At 43.0% G+C, this 17,563-nt stretch overlaps 1 long non-coding RNA gene and 1 pseudogene across 1 annotated transcript; one reads left to right on the forward strand and one right to left on the reverse strand.

Moving 5' to 3' along the window:
• Positions 1 to 442: 442 nt before the first annotated feature.
• Positions 443 to 13,886, reverse strand: LOC134760685 (uncharacterized). Its single transcript, XR_010138558.1, has 4 exons — positions 13,292 to 13,886; positions 11,826 to 11,965; positions 3,365 to 5,539; positions 443 to 2,767 (listed from the first exon to the last, which is right to left on the reverse strand). It is a non-coding gene; the product is annotated as an uncharacterized LOC134760685 (long non-coding RNA).
• Positions 13,887 to 16,174: 2,288 nt separating this feature from the next.
• On the forward strand, positions 16,175 to 17,212 carry LOC134760684 (actin, muscle-like; annotated as a pseudogene).
• Positions 17,213 to 17,563: the final 351 nt, after the last annotated feature.

Here is a 17,563-nt window from a genome sequence, read left to right on the forward strand (position 1 = left end):
CTTGAACCTGGGAGGTGGAGGTTACTGTGAGCCGAGATTGCATCACTGCCCTCCAGCAAGGCGATATAATGAGCCTCTGTCTCAAAAAAAATAAATAAATAAATAAAAGACAGAGTCTCATTATGTTGCTTACACTGAACTTAAACTCCTAGGCTCAAGCAGTCCTCCTACCTCAGCATCCCAAGTTGCTAGAACTAAAGGCATGTACATCATGCATGGCTTATTACATCTTCTTGATGAATTGAAGCTTTTATCAATATATTGCCATCCTTTGTATATTATAAAGTCTTTTACTTAATGTTCGTTTGTCTGACATCATTATAGTAAATCCAATTATCTTTTGGTTGCTATTTGCATGGAATATCTTCTTCCCATCCTTTCACTAACAACCTATCTGTTGCTTTTTATATAAATTGAATTTCTTGTAGACAGAATACGATTTGATCATGGTCTTTATTATTTCATCCATTCTTTAATGGCATGACTTTTTTTTGGAGTGTTTGATTCATTTACATTTAAAGTAAAAATAAAGGATTTTCTTCCTGCCATTTTGCTATATGTGTTCTGAATGTCTTATACTTTTAGCTCCTTATTTCCTCCACTGCTGATTTTTTTGTGTGTTTACTTGATTTTTAGAGTGAATCATTTAACTCTCTTCTAATTTTCATTGATTTGTTTTGTTTTGTTTTGTTTTTCAGACAGTCTTGCTGTGTCGTCCAGACTGGAGTGCAGTGGCACAATCTCGCCTTCTGGGTTCAAGTTATTCTCATGTCTCAGCCTCCTGTGTAGCTGGGACTACAAGCTCATGCCACTACACCTGGCTAATTTTTGTATTTTTAGTAGAGACAGGGTTTCACCTGTTGGCCAGGCTGATCTTTAACTCCTGACCTCATGTGATCTGCCCACCTCACCCTCCCAAAGTGCTGAGATTACAGGTGTGAGCCACTGCACCAGACTTTCATTCAATATTTACTTTCTTTCTTTCCTTTTTTTTTTTTTTCTTTTTGAGATGGAGTCTTCTTGCTCTGTTGCCCAGGCTGGAGTGCAGTGGTGTGATTTCAGCTCATTGCAACCTCCACCTCCTGGGTTCAGGTGATTCTCCTGCCTAAGCCTCCCAAGTAACTGGGATTACAGGTATGCACCACCACGCCTGGGTAATTTTTGTATTTTTAGTAGAGACAGGGTTTCACCATGTTGGCCAGGCTGGTCTCGAACTCCTGACCTCATGTGATCTGCCTGCCTCAGCCTCCCAAAGCATTGGGATTTACAGGAGTGAGCCATTCCACCCAGCCAAAACTTTAACAGCCCTCATAAAGATTACATTTACCGTTCCAAAGTTATATTAAGATTATTTGAATTTGTACCTACTTAACTTCAATAGCATACAAAAATTCTGCTATACAACTGCACACTTCTGTTGTTTTTTTTTTGCAAAATATATCTTTATATATTGTATGCCTAAAACACACACTTATAATTTTTATTGATTTTTTAAAAATCCAGTAAAAAGTAAAAACTGGAGTTATATACAAAAATACCATAAATGTGGTTTTATATTTTCCAATATACTTACCTTTACTAGAGATCTTTATTTCTCCACATAGCTTGAGTTACTGTCTAACCTCCTTTTATTTCATCCTGAAGAACTCCTTTTAGCATCTCTTTTATGTTTATTTATTTATTTATTTATTTATTTATTTATTTATTTATTATTTATTTGAGACAGTCTCACTCTGTTGCCCAGGCTGGAGTGCAGTGGCATGATCTCAGCTCACCACAACCTCTGCCTCCCGGGTCCAGGTGATTTTCCTGCCTCAGCCTCCTGAGTAGCTGGCACTACAGGCATGCACCACCATACCTGGCTAGTTTTTGTATATTTAATAGAGATGGGGTTTCACTATGTTGGCCAGGCTGGTCTCAAACTCTTGACCTCGTGATCCACCTGCCTCAGCCTCCCAAAGTGCTGGGATTAAAGGCATGAGCTACCACACCCAGCAGCATTTCTTGTATGGCAAGTGTAGTGGTAACCTTCTTTGGCATTAGTTTTTCTAGGAATGTCAAATTCTCCCTCATTTTTGGACATTTCCGGTGAGCACAGAATTCTTGGTTGGTAGTGTTTCTTTTTCAGTTCTTAAATATGCCATCTCACCGACTATGTCCCCCATGATTTCTGATGACATATTTGTTATTAATAGTATTGAGAATCCCTTTATATAAGGAATCACTTCTTTCAGCACTCTTTGTCTTTGCCATTTGACATTTTGATGATAATGTGATTCACTGTAGGCCTGAGTTTCTCTCTTTTTTTTAAATAATTTTTTTTTTGAGATGAAGTTTTGCTCTTGTTGCCCAGGCTGGAGTGCAATGGTGCAATCTCGGCTTACTGCAACCTCCGCCTCCCGAGTTCAAGGGATTCTTCTGCCTCAGCCCCCCGAGTAGCTAGGAATCCAGGCACCTGCCACCACGCCCAACTGAGTTTCTCTTACTTGGAGTTTGTTGAGCTTCTTGGATTTAAAGATTCATGTCTTTCATCAAATTTGGAAAGTTTTGCTTAATATTTCTTCACATTTTACTTCTTCCCCTTTATTTCTCTCTTATCTGTCTCCACCTTCCATAATGTGTATGTTGGTCTGATGCATGGCGTACTACAGGTCCTTTAAGTTCTGTTTGGTCTTCATTCTTTTTCCTTTAGTCCCCTCAGAGTTGATATTTTTCAAAGGTTCTATCTTCAAATTTGTGGATTCTTTCTTCTGCATGCTCACATCTTCTGTGAAAGAGAAGATGCAACCAGTGACCAAAGAACTAATGTTAGAAGTTTGGCTTTACAAAGAAAATAGCTCCATGTTATCTTATTTAGAATTGGTAGGTATTTTATTTAGAAAGTATTTTGGAAAGAAAGTAAAAAAGGATATAATCTAGAAAGCAAAGTACAGAAAACTTTACAAAGAACACTTCATAAAAACATTTAAAACAGTTCCTTCTCTGAGAATAAATGAAAATGTGAATAAATGGATAGACAATGAAAAGGTGGAAAAGCTCATGTAATAGTGTTTTTTATCTTCTGCCACAGACCCCAGTGGACTGAGCAAAGGGGGACAAACACAGGAATAAAGACAAAGATAAAAAGATCTGTTTTAAAAGAAGGGGTTGGGGGGCTCCTTGCTTCTAGTGAACAAGGGCCCTGAGCTTCTAGAGCCCTTCATATTTATTGAATAAAGGAAATAGGGAGGAGTGGGTGATCGTCAGCCAGCTGCATGATTTAGTGCAGGCCTGCATGTCTGCTTTCTTTGAACAGTAGGCTCCAGATATTCCAGTAGATAACCTCAAGGAGCATGGCGCCAGGGAGTGATTGCCCTCAGCATACCTTCTGGTGGCAGGTGCAGATATGAGTTTGCCCACATCCTGCATTCATGATAAACACTTTGCTGTTTGATCATATAGCCTCCAGTGGAATGCTGAATTGGTCACAACCCTCAGGCTTTCAGCCCCCAATATCTTCCCCTTTCTGTTTTTGCATTAATTGAATGAATGTAAGGCCAGGTTGGGCAGCTCTCATTTTCTGATTGGCAGTCCATCCAATTTTATAGACTATGAACAGAAAACAAAGACAGAACAGCATTATTCCCAGAACTATACATGAGATGTTAATGTGGCGCTTTAGATAGGTCCAAGGATTGAGGCTCTCCAGACCTCACTGGAATTTGGTCCAGGCTTCTAAAGAAGCCTAAAACTCTTGAGTTTGCTTATTTAAATCAAGAATTTTGTTCTGTAATTCACCAATATCAAAGGTGATATTGGATATGAAAGCTCCCTGCAAATGGGCTTTCACAAGATCCCATGGATACTCACTTTGGTTATATTCTAAGTTGGTTACACAAATATGAGTGTGATTAAAATGACAGCACAATTGCTGTTGCAATTGTAAGCTTTGTACTTGTTCCCCTAACCATAGAGCCATGGATTCAACATTGCCACTTCAGTTTGTAACTCAGTGTTAATTTTACTCTCAAGTAGCCATGTTTTGTTGGTGGTACAAGTCTAGTTCTCCATGTACTGAGCTGTTTGAACAGAACTATGCAAAGCTACAGAGGACATTACTACAGAAGTTATTAGTGTGACCAAGGAAAAATAGCAAAAATTATCATGCCTAAGGCTTTACAGGTGCAATGAGTTAGCTGAGTTAGAAGAAGTTTCATGAAGTGCAAAGCAGGGGTGGCAGCCCAAGGCTCAGATAGATTAACAAGAATCCATACCCCAGGGATGTGACCCATAATTATCAAGGTAGAGATGTGTTTGCAATGTGCTATTATTAATGCAGTGATATAACTGACAAGATTTACAGGTCAATTGGGTATTGTTTACTTGGAGCTGGTCCTTGTTAGCTGCTATAAAGACATAAGGATTAAAAAAAAAACCATAAATTTAGTGGTGATACTCTTTACAAATGTAACATCAAAACTGCATCAAGTAGCAGTACTAGTATTAGAGAGCACCCCTACCCAGATACTACCATTTGTAAATAGGACTGCTGCTTTCCATATTGTTTCTTGAATTGGACCTTTCCTACCTAGATATTGCCACTGAAAAAGAGGCAGGCTAAAGCCTGTTCCATGCCAAGCAACCCAGGCAGCAGAATGGGATTGGATCCCCATGTGGTATAAAGAAGAAGCATTAAAATCCTGCTACCAATGTCAGCGAAGTTTGTGCCATGATGTCTGATTTTCATGTTTACCATCTAGTTGACCTTTAGGTCCCCAATCCACAATGTCTCCAGTTAACATAGATTGTTTTCTAGCCAGTGGGCCAAGACACTGGGTCCATGGAGGGGGTAGGAACTACTGAAAAGAATCCATTCCATATAGTAAACACAATTGGGGTGATTGGGCTGGGAATGGTTGGTTAGCACACCAGTTACATTAATAGAACTAAGACCTAATAAGCACATGACTTTTCCATGGTGACTCAACCACGCTTGAACTTGAATTCTAAGACAGCTACTATGGTTGAGCAATGTCTTTGTAGTGATACACCAGGGGAGTCCTTCCAGTGGGGCCATATAATTGATGACATTGTTCTGAGAGTGTAACTGTTCTATGTCAAGGGGAGTTAGGCGTCCTGGAGTGCATGCTCCCTGATCATGATAGATCTCAGGGGGAGTATCACTCCAAAGAACAGGCCATACTACTGGAGGATTAGGAACATATGCCCAATATGTTTTTGCCTCTGCACAGAGAAAACATACTGCAAAGGACATTATGGCTAACATGTCCAAGAACATGGATTCAGGGGTTTTTGCCTGGCCCTGACACTCCAGCATTTTCTCAGCTTCCTGCATGGTTTTCTTGAGTTGCCCTCAGGTTATGGTGGTTGATGTCATTGTGACTCTGGTCAGTCTTCTCTCCATCTTCGCACTCAGGCTCAGCTGACTCATGGCCCATACCAGAGGGACTGGGCCCATGGTTGGCCACCATGGATCCCTCCAGTCTCCCGTTCCATGGTTGCACGCACCTTGAGGGCACCCAAATATTTTGTCCATCTCCTGTAAAAACACAAGCATACCCTCATCCCCTTGTCAGTAAATCCATCGGAGCTTCCCATTGTCCTTCCATATTTATTAACAGCAAGCCAGTGATAAGCATTGTTTCTATAGATTATAGATTAACTAAAAGTATTCCTTATGGGAAACAAAAGGATGGGCCAAAATAAAGGGATGGGTCTCGCTAGTTATCTGCAGCAGGAGCATATTCTTAAGGCACAGATTGCTCATGCTATTGTTTGTGGTTTAAGAATGACTTTAAGCAGTTTTCTGCCCTGGGTGGGCCAGGTGTTCCTTGCCCTCATTCCGGTAAACCCACAACCTTCCAGTGTGGGAGTCATGGCCATCATGAACATGTCACAGTGCTTCAGAGATTTTGTTTATGGCCAGTTTTGGGGCCAGTTTATGGCCAGATTTTGCGGGACCTGTTCCCAACATCCATTGTCAGTTTTTGTTTAGGGACCCCCATATGAGCAAATGATGACAATGTCACTGTACATGACCAGCTGTCTCTCCTGTTTGGCATGTAGCATGCAGCATATGAGAATAAGTGTCTATAGTCACACGAACATAGCTAAGCTTGCCAAAGGCTGCTAAAGGTGTATCCATGGGTATAACACCAGTGACATGCTGACAAGTGGGACAGGCTTGCACAACAGCTCAAGGCTGGCTGTGAGGCAGATGAAACATCCGAGTAAGGGCAGAGGTGTTTTGATGCAGTAATGCATGAGAAGCTTGAGCTTGTTGAAATACAGAATGAATCAATTTATCTGCTTTGTCATTGCCTAAATATAATGGTCCAGGGAGATGGGTGTGAGAACGGATATGAGAAATATGAAAAGGAGCAGCATGAAAATTAACAGCTTGTTGAAGTCTTAGAAACAAGTTAAGCAATTCTGGCTCTAATGTACTTTTAATTGTAGCAGTTTCTATGCGACTGGCTACATTTACAACATAAGCTGAATCACAGACAATATTAATAGGAGTTGAAGCTGTAATCTCTAAAACTAGAATGACTCAATTAATTCTGAGCATTAAGCTGAAACCCCAGAGGTCCTTATTGTTTGAGTATGTTTAGGTCCATAAATAGCTGTGCGACCTTTGGAAGAGCCAACAGTAAAATAAGTTTGTCCATCTGGAATAGGCTTATGAAGAGTGATCACAGGAAGAATGAAAGAATGGACTTTATAAAACTGCAAAATTTTGTCTGAGGGATAATGATTATCTATTGCACCTGCAAAATCTGTGAGAGCAGTTTGCCATTCAGTCGATATTTCCCATGCTGAGGCCTGTTGCTGGGAGTCTAAAGGAACAGTAGTCTTATCAGGTCATATCCTGTTGAAGGTGTGGCCTGCTCTCCACACCTGTGGGTATTTCTAGTTGGATGGGATGAGAGACTGAGAAAATAAATAAGACACAGAGACAAAGTATAGAGAAATAACAGTGGGCCCAGGGGACCGGCACTCAGCATACCAAGGACCTGCACCAGCACTGGTCTCTGAGTTCCTTCAGTTTTTATTGATTATTATTTTCATTATTTTAGCAAAAAGGAATGTAGTAGGAGAGCAGGGTGATAATAAGGAGAAGGTCAGCAAAAAACATGTGAGCAAAAGAATCTATGTCATAATTAAGTTCAAGGGAAGGTACTATGCCTGGATGTGCACGTAGGCCAGATTTATGTTTCTCTCCACCCAAACATCTCGGTGGGGTAAAGAATAACAAAGCAGCATTTCTGCAAACATGTCTCATCTCCCACCATAGGGCGGTTTTTCTCCTATCTCAGAATTGAACAAATGTACAATTGGGTTTTATACCGAGACATTCAGTACCCAGGGGCAGGCAGGAGACAGTGGCCTTCCTCTATCTCAACTGCAAGAGGCTTTCCTCTTTTACCAATCCACCTCAGCACGGACCCTTTATGGGTGTCAGGCTGGGGGACAGTCAGGTCTTTCTCATCCCACGAGGCCATATTTCAGACTATCACATGGGGAGAAACCTTGGACAATACCCCACTTTCAAAGGCAGAGGTCCCTGGGTTTTCTGCAGTGCATTGTGCCCCTGGTTTATTGAGACTAGAGAACGGCGATGACTTTTACCAAGTATACTGCTTGTAAACCTTTTGTTAACAAGGCACGTCCTGCACAGCCCTAGATCCCTTAAACCCTGATTTCATACAACACATGTTTTTGTGAGCTCCATGTTGGGTCAAAGTGGCTGGGGCAAAGCTACAAATTAACAACATCTCAGCAAAGCAATTGTTTAAAGTACAGGTCTTTTTCAAAATGGAGTCTCTTATGTCTTCCCTTTCTACATAGACACAGTGACAGTCTGATCTCTCTTTCTTTTCCCTACACCTGTAAGCATTTTTGACCTATGCCTGCCCATAGTCACTATTTGTGTAATTAAGGAAAGATAGACTTGCAAAGTTTTCAGTTTGATTAGATAAAAATAGCCAGTCTATCACTGTTACAGATTTCCCTAATCATTGGCCCATGAGTCCTGTTGGAGAATGGGGGGTAGGAAAAATAAACAAAAGCAAAGGTTTTTGCGGCTGCAGCCATGAGGCACGTCATTGTTGAAGCATTTGCTCAGTTGTAACTCAGCTTCTGCCTCTTTTGTAAGCTGCTGCAGGGAATTTAAAGAAGAATCTCCTTGTGGGGTTTGATAAAGATGTGTAAGTTGATAAGTAGCAATACCTAGCATTTCTCACAACCAATTAATGTCCCCTAACAATTGTCAAAAATAATTTAAGGTCTGTAATCTGTCTTTACAGAGAACCACTTTCTGAGGCCATACACTCCTCTCCATGACAATAGTTCCTAAGTAATGGTATGGGGAAGTTGTTTGCACTTTCTCTGGAGCAATTTTGAGCTTCCATTTAACAAGAGCTCACTTTACTTCTCGAATAATTGATGCAATATTTGATCTGTAGGAGCAGCCAAAAGAATATCCTCCATGTAATGAATGACATATGCAGTGGGAAACATATTTTGGGGTTCTTTTAATGCTCTTTGCACAAAATGCTGACATAATGTGGGACTGTTAAGCATGTCTTGAGGTAAAACTCTCCATTGATAATGAGAAACAGGTTCTTTTTTAATAATAGAAGGCACAGAGGAGGTGAATCAAGGCTTATCTTTCTCATGTAATGCTATAGTAAAGAAACAATCTTTAACATCTATTACTACAAGAGGCCAGTCCCTTGGAATGGTTGCCAGGGATGGCAGACCTTGCTGTAATGCACCCATTGGTTTAATCTGTGCATTAATAGCTCTCAAATCATGTAGCAATCACCATTTTCCTGACTTCTTTGGAATTACAACTACTGGTGAATTCCAGAAGCTAACTGACTCCTCAATATGTCAAGCATCCAATTACTTTTACTAGCTGATGGAATTTAGATAGTTTCTCCTGTGATAGGGGTCATTGATCCACCCACACAGGTTTGTCAGTCAGCCACTCTAGCAGCAAAGCAGTGGGTAGAGGAGAAATATTAATGAACCCAATCATAAATCCTGATGTCCCTATCTTTTTCTGTCTGTCTTTCCAGTTATTGATATCAGGTTAGGGTTTCCTTGTAGGAATTTTTCTAAACCTTTCCCACTCTGATATCCCATGTCTTTCAACATTTTAAATCCTGGGTTATCAAAGTTTTCATTTAAAAGTCTCATATCCCAAGCTGTAAGTAAGTCTCGGCCCCATAAATTCATAGCTATATTTGCAACATAAGGCTGGAAAGTACATGATTGTCCATCCAGACCAAGACAAGGTAAAATCTCAGCACTCTGTTGAATGCTTTGAGCAGCTCCTACTCCCACTAGGGATGTGGATGTTCATCTGAGGGGCCAAGAATGGAGGCCAATCCTCACTAGATATTATTGACATATCAGCTCCTGTGTCTATAACTCATAAAAAATTTTTTCCTTTAATTTGCACTACACAGATGGGTCTATTAGAGGCTATGGGTTTTGATAAATAGATTTATCATGTAGTTGTGCTCTCAAATCCTTTATTTCCCCATTTCTCCTTTCATGGAGAAGGGTGTAATTTGCAGGGAATAGGCAATAATAGCACTATATATTCCCCTGGTTTAAAAACTCAAAGATCTTGTGACATTAAAACTACTTTAATTTCTCCTTCATAGCCGGGCACGGTGGCTCACGCCTGTAATCCCAGCACTTTGGGAGGATGACGCAGGTGGATCACGAGGTCAGGAGATCGAGACCATCCTGTCTAACATGGTGAAACCCCGTCTTTACTAAAAATACAAAAAAAAATAGCCAGGCGTGGTGGCGAGCGCCTATTGTCCCAGCTACTTGGGAGGCTGAGGCAGGAGAATGGCGTGAACCCAGGAGGCAGAGCTTGCAGTGAGCTGAGATTGCACCACTGCACTCCAGCCTGGGTGACAGAGCAAGACTCTGTCTCAAAGAAAAATTCTCCTTCATAATCGGAGTTAACTACTTTGTGGACTACATTGATTTCTTGCAAGTTAAGGCAGCTTTGCCTAAAATTAGTCCCATGTATCCTGCTGGTAAATGTCCCCAAATGCCAGTGGGAACTTTTGTAGGTTTGTCTCCTCCAATTAGTGTAATTCTTTCTCTGGCAGGGAAATCTAATCCTGCACTTCCTGGTGTTCCTGGGGAGAGGGAATCAATATTTGTCACGGGACCCACCCCTGAAGTGGGGTTGTTGTCTGAACTGGGAATGCCCTCATTGTCTGAGGGGCCTGGGTCCAGGCCCCCTTATCATTTCCCAACAGGTGGGGTGCCATTCTGATGAAATTTTGAGCAGCATTGATTAGCCCAATGATTTCCTTTGTTACAGCAAGGACAGAGTCCTGGCATTTTTTTCTGCTGGTGTTGGCACCACATTGTAAAGTCCTTTCTGTTCTGAGATCTGGTGGCATTCCTTTTTAAAACGTCCAGTTTTTCCACAATTATAACATTTTCCCACTTTGGGGTTTGACCCTTGGCTCCTTTTAGATTTGTCAACTACTAAACTAGCCATTGCTTGAGCTAACATTGTAGAATGATGAAATTCAGTTCCTACATCCTGACAGGCTTTAAGGTAATTCCCCAAGCTCTTTGTGGATCTCACAGGAGCCATTGCACGCTTGCAATCTGCATTTTCATTTTCATAGGCTGGAGTTATGGTAAGCATTTCTGTAGCAGAGACATGAGGGACCTGATTCTGCACTGCCTCTTGCAGCCACGTGATAAATTGTGCATAAGGTTCCCATGATCCCTGCATGACAAGTAGAAAAGACTGCACTGGAACTCCCTCTTCAGGAATTGTGCTCCAAGCATGCTTGGCGGCTAAGGCAGACTGGTGGTAAGCAGCCTCTGGGAGTGTTAATTGTTGTACCAGATCTGAAAAGGGGTCACTGCCTGTCAGCATTTTCTCTGTAGTGTTTCCTTGACCAGAGGTGCAATTCTGCCTAGCCTGGTCTGAGCACATTTCTTGTCAATTTAAACTCCATGTGAAATACGCAGTGACGGATAAGCAAGTGTGAGCCAAATGTTTTATATCAAAGGGTGGGAGGTGCATGGCTCCGAACACTGATTCTAACAGTCTTATAGTAAACAGGCTTTGCACCCCATTATTAACCACACTAGCTTTTAATTCTTTTAGTAATTTAAACTCTACAAGAGTGTGCTCATGTAAAAGATTTTGCAGATCATTCGGATCAGGCCTTACAGTAATAGGAAAACCGCAAGGTCCTAAAGGTTCCCCAGCCATAGCAGCAGCATGCAAAATTTTTTGTACATGGGTTTCTACTTCTGTTACTGGATGGGGTGGCAGAGGCCAATTCTCCTCTCCTATTTCCTGCTTAGCAAACAGCCAATTCTCCTCCCCTTTCTCCTGCTCATTATTTTCAATAGGCACTGTTGGAGAAACAAATGATGTTTTTAATTCTTGAGACTCAGAACCTGACTCCTGATGTCTGACAGAATAAGAAGACAATGGCAGTAGGACCGTGTGAACAAAAACGCAAGCAGAAAAAACAGTAGGGTCTACTTTGAAACCTTTTTGATGAGTCCGTTTCAATCCCTTTTCTATTTTGTCCCAATTTTCTACATTGAGAGTGCCTGCCTGCAGAAACCATGGGTTATGTGTAATAACCTCCTGCAGAAGCCTAGTTAATGCCTGTGAATTAACTTGAGCTCCAGACTGTTTCAACAGAACTTTAAGCAATTGCACATAATGTTTTTCTTCAACAGACAAATTCTGCCCCATGTTACCCTGATTCAGAAACTTCCCATTCCCAGTACTTCTTTAGAACACTGACCTTATACTCCCTGCTGGCAGATTTGTCCCAGGGTACTCATTCATCTTGTTAGCTTCACTTCCTCTGCTCCAGCAGACCTTCTTCATTCATGTCCTTGAAGTCCCTGTTCATGATGTCACTTTGCCGCAGACCCTGGTGGACTGAACAAAGGAGAACGAACACAGAAATAAAGATAAAAACAAAAATATCTGTTTTAAAAGAAGGGGTTGGGGGCTCCTTGCTTCTAGTGAACAAGGGCCCTGAGCTTCTAGAGCCCTTCATATTTATTGAGTAAAGGAAATAGGGAGGAGGGGGTGATTGTCAGTCAGCTGCTTGATTTAGTGCAGGCCTGCATGACTGCTTTCTTTGAACAGTAGGCTCCAGATATTCCAGTAGATAACCTCAAGGAGCACAGCACCAGGGAGTGATTGCCCTAGGCATAACTTCTGGTGGCAGGCGCAGATGTGAGTTTGCCCACATGCTGCATATATGATAAACAGTTTGCTGTTTGATCATATAGCCTCCAATGGAATGCTGAGTTGGTCACAACCCTCAGGCTTTCAGCTCCCCAAATTTTTCACTATAGAGAATTCCTTTATGTAAGGAATTACTTCTTTCATCACTCTTTGTCTTTGCTATTTGACATTTTGATGATAATGTGACTCACTGTGGGCCTCTCTGAGTTTCTCTTACTTGAAGTTTGCTGAGCTTGGATTTAGAGATTCATGCCTTTCATCAAATTTGGAAAGTTTTACCTATTATTTCTTCATATTTTAATTCTTCCCATTTATTTGTCTGTTATCTTTCTCCACTGGCTTCTCACTAGACAAGGCTGTCCCACACAATGACACTTTTCTGCCTGGGGCTCACCTGTACAGGTGACTTGAAGGATTCCTCTCTTCTCTGACCTCACCTTTTTGCACTACACCTTCTTAATCATACTACATTTGCAGAGCTGATACCCTGCTCATGGGACTAGACACAGGATGTTGGAGTCATGAGTAGGAGACAAGAACTTTGCACAAAAAGGATTCTAACACTTTGGGTTTAAAGCGTTCTGAAGATAGACAAGTCCAATTTTAGAAACAGCAAAATAATAAGAGCAGAAAATTTTCACAGGGACTCAAAAGCAAATACCCTCACTCACTACCCCATATAGAACTAATCCTTGAAAACCATGACAGAGAAAATGAAATCCGTGCAATGAACAGATTTTTACTTTCCTGGGAAGTCACTAGACTGCCTCACAAGGACAGGGACCATCCATTTTGTGTTCACCACTAACTTGCCATTATTATGGCAAATCTTGGAACACAAGACATGCTCAAGAACAGCTATTTGCTGCATCAAAAATGAAGAAGGAATGAGGCCAGCCTGCTCCACCAAGGTTAAGTTTCTAAAGTTCTCCAGCAACATGTCTCTGTACAGGTTTTCCCAAAGAAAGTCCAGTAACGCCCACTCCTCCAACAATGTCTACTGCCATTTACTTGAAGGTTGAGGAGTTCTAAAATATCACACACATATTCTGGCTCAGGCAATGGGCATCTTCAAGAATGTACCAGGATGGATATCACAGGAGGATGATGGATGGGCTGGTAGCACTAGGGAAGGAGACCAAAACAGGAATTCAGACATGTTCTTGAGGCTTCTTATTATCTGCCCCATGACTCACTTCTCTCCTCTTTTACCCACAAACACTGAACCATCTTCTAGATAGAAGCCTTGATGGCTTCACTAGCATATAGTTGACCTGATTTTTCCACTATGTTGTAAAAACTCATCCAGTGGCCGGGCATAGTGGCTCATGCCTGTAATCCCAGCACTTTGGGAGGCTGAGATGGGTGGATCACCTGAGGCCGGGAGTTTGAGACCAGCCTGACCAACATGGAGAAACCCTGTCTTTACTAAAAATAAAAAATTAGCCGGGCATGGTGTCACATGCCTGTAATTCCAGCTACTTGGGAGGCTGAGGCAGTAGAATCGCTCAAACCTGGGGGGTGGAGGTTGTGGTGAGCCGAGATTGCACTATTGCACTCCAGCCTAGGCAACAAGAGAGAGACTCCATCTCAAAAAAAAAAAAAAAAAAAAGGGAGTAGGGGAGAATGAATATTGAGAAGACAACTAGCTATTATTTGACCTGCGAGGTCAGAGAGAATTTTCTCATAAATAAGAATAAAGAGGCCAGGAGTGGTGGCTCATGCCTATAATCCCAGCACTTTGGGAGGACAAGGCAGGTGGATCACGAGGTCAAGAGATCAAGACCATCCTGGCCAACATGATGAAACTCCATCTCTACTAAAAATACAAAAATTAGCTGGGTGTGGTGGTGCACGCCTGTAGTAGTATCTGTAGTTCCAGCTACTCAGGAGACTGAGTCAGGAGAATCGCTTGAACCCAGGAAGTGGAGGTTGCAGTGAGCCAAGATTGCGCCACTGCACTCCAGCCTGGTGATAGAGCAAGATTCTGCCTCAAAAATAAATAAATAAAAGAATAAGGAAGCTGAGCACAATGGTTCATGCCTGTAATCCCAGCACTTTGGGAGGCCAAGGTGGGTGGATCACCTGAGTTCAGGAGTTCCAGACCTGCCTGTCCAATATGGTGAAACCCCATCTCTATGAAAAGTACAAAAAATTAGACAGGCATGGTGGCATGTGCCTGTAATCCCAGCTACTCAGGAAGCTGAGGCAGGAGAATCACTTGAACCCAGGAGGCAGAGGTTGCAGTGAGCTGAGATTGTGCCATTACACTCCAGCCTCGACAACAAGACTAAAACCTTGTCTCAAAAAATATATATAAATAAAAATAAAAGGCCAGGCTCAGTGGCTCACGCCTGTAATTCCAGAACTTTGGGAGGCCAAGGTGGGCGGATCACGAGATCAGGAGATCGAGACCATCCTGACGAGCATGGTGAAACCCCATCTCTACTAAAAATACAAAAATTACCTGGGCGTGGTGGTAGGCACCTGTAGTCCCAGCTACTTGGGAGGCTGAGGCAGGAGAATCGCTTGAACCCGGGAAGCACAGGTTGTAGTGAGCTGAGATTGCACCACTGCACTCCAGCCTGGACCACAGAGATAGCCTCAGTCTTAAAATAAAATAAAATAAAATATATAAAATAAAATAAAATAAAGGCCAGGTGCAGTTGCTCATGCCTGTAATCCCAGCACTTTAGGAGGCCAAGGCAGGAGGCTCTCTTGAGGCCAGTGGTTCCAGACCAGCCTGGGCAACATAGTGAGACCACCATCTCTTTTTTTTTTTTTTTTTTGAGACGGAGGCTTGCTCTGTCACCCAGGCTGGAGTGCAGTGGAGTGATATTGCCTCACTGCTAGCTCCACCTCCCGGGTTCACACCATTCTCCTGCCTCAGCATCCTGAGTATCTGGGACTACAGGCACCCTACAACGCCTGGCTAATTTTTTTGTATTTTTTTAGTAAAGACAGGGTTTCAGTGTGTTAGCAAGATGGTCTGGATCTCCTGACCTCGTGATCTGCCTGCCTCGGCCTCCCAAAGTGCTGGGATTACAGGTGTGAGCCACTGTGCCCGGCCCCTCATCTCTATTTTTTAAATTTTTTTTTTAAAGAAGAAATGCGACGGCTGAGACTGCATCTATCCGCCAGCACAAAGCCTTGCCCCCACCCACTCCACCGCCTATACACGCCCGCTGTCAGTTCACCATGGATGATGATATTGAGGTGCTTTTACTTGACAATGGCTCAAGCATGTGCAAGGCCAGCTTTGCGGGCGACAATGTCCCCCGGGCCATCTTCCCCTCCATCGTGGGGCATCTGCAGCACCAGGGCATTATGATGGGCATGGGTCAGAAGGACTCCTACGTGGGTGAAGAGGCCCAGAGCAAGAGAGGCAACCTGACCCTGAAATACCCCAGCGAGCACAGCATCATCACCAACTGGGATGACATTGAGAAGATCTGGCACCATGCCTTCCTTTTTTTTTCTTTTTTTTGAGTGGGAGTCTCACTCTGTCACTCAGGCTGGAGGGCAGTGGCGCAATCTCGGCTCACTGCATGCTCCACCTCCCGGGCTCACACCATTCTCCTGCCTCAGCCTCCTGAGTAGCTGGGACTACAGGCACCCGCCACCATGCCCGGCTAATTTTTTGTATTTTTAGTAGAGATGGGGATTCACCATCTTAGCCAGGATGGTCTCGATCTCCTGACCTCGTGATCTACCTGCCTCAGCCTCCCAAAGTGCTGGGATTACAGGCGTGAGCCACCGCACCCAGCCTGGCTACAATGAGCTGCATGTGGCTCCCGAGGAGCACTCGGTGCTGCCCACTGAGGCCCCCCGAACCCCAAGACCAACCATGAGAAGATGACCCAGATAATGTCTGAGACCTTCAACACCGCATCCATGTACATAGACATCCAGGTTCTGCTGTCCCTGCACGTGGCCTCCAGCTTCTCCCTGAAGAAGAGATTCCAGCTGCCTGATGGCCAGGTCATCATCATTGGCAACGAGTGGTCCCTGCTGTCCCATAGCACTCTTCCAGCCTTCCTTCCTGGGCATGGAATCCTGTGGCATCCACAAAACTACCTTCAACTCCATCATGAAATGTGACATGGACATCTGCAAAGACCTGTATACCAACCCAGTGCTGTCCAGTGACACCACCATGTACCCTGGCATTGCTGACAGGATGGAGGAGGAGATCACTACCATGGCTCCCAGCATGAAGATCAACATCATTGCTCCTCTTGAGTACAAATATTCTGTATGGATCAGTGGCTCCATCTTGGCCTCGCTGTCCCCCTTCCAGCAGATGTGGATCAGCAGGCAGGAATAAGAGGAGTCCGGCCTCTGTGTTGTCCACCCTACCGCAAATACTTCTAGGTGTACGGTGACTTACGTTATAATCTTTCTTGACAAAAACCTAACTTATGCAGAAAATAAGATAAGATTGGCATTTTTTTTTTTTTTTTGGCTTAAGATTTAAAACCTGGAATGGTGAAGGTGACAGCAGTTAGTTGGAGTGAGGAATCCCAAATGTTCTACAATGCGGCTGAGGACTTTGATTATACATTGTTCTTTTTTTTAATAGTCATTCCATATATTGGAAGGTGCATTCTCTTTTTTGTTTTTTGTTTTTTTGAGACAGAGTCTCGCTTTGTCGCCCAGACTGGAGTGCAGTGGTGCAAATCGGCACACTGCAACCTCCGCCTCCCAGGTTCAAGCGATTCTTCTGCCTCAGCCTCCCAAGTAGCTGGGATTACAGGTGCACCACCACACCCAGCTAATTTTTGTATTTTTAGTAGAGATGGGGTTTAACCATATTGGCAATGATGGTCTCGAACTCCTGACCTCATGATCCACCCACCTCAGCCTCCCATGCTGGCATTACAGGCGTGAGCCACCATGCCCAGCTGGGCGGTGCATTCTTACAGGAAGTCCCTTGCCCTCCCAAAACCCACCCCATTTCTAAGGAGAATGCCCAGTCCTCTCCCAAGTTCATATGGGGTGGTGATAGCATTGCTTTCGTGTAAATTATATAATACAAAATTTTTTTAATCTTTGCCTTTGTATTTTTATTTTAATTTTGAATGATCAGCTATCATGGCCCCCCTTTTTTGTCCCCCAATTTGAGATGTATAAAGGCTTTTGGTCTCCCTGTGGGTGGGTGGAGGAATGGAGGCAGCCAGGGCTTACCTGTACACTGACTTGACACCAGTTGAATGAAAGTGCACACCTTAAAAAAAAAAAAGAAAAGAAATTCCATGTAGACCCATGGTATGACCAATTATC

The sequence above is a fragment of the Pongo abelii genome, chromosome 20, assembly GCF_028885655.2.
Source record: "Pongo abelii isolate AG06213 chromosome 20, NHGRI_mPonAbe1-v2.0_pri, whole genome shotgun sequence".
Taxonomy (NCBI): domain Eukaryota; kingdom Metazoa; phylum Chordata; class Mammalia; order Primates; family Hominidae; genus Pongo; species Pongo abelii.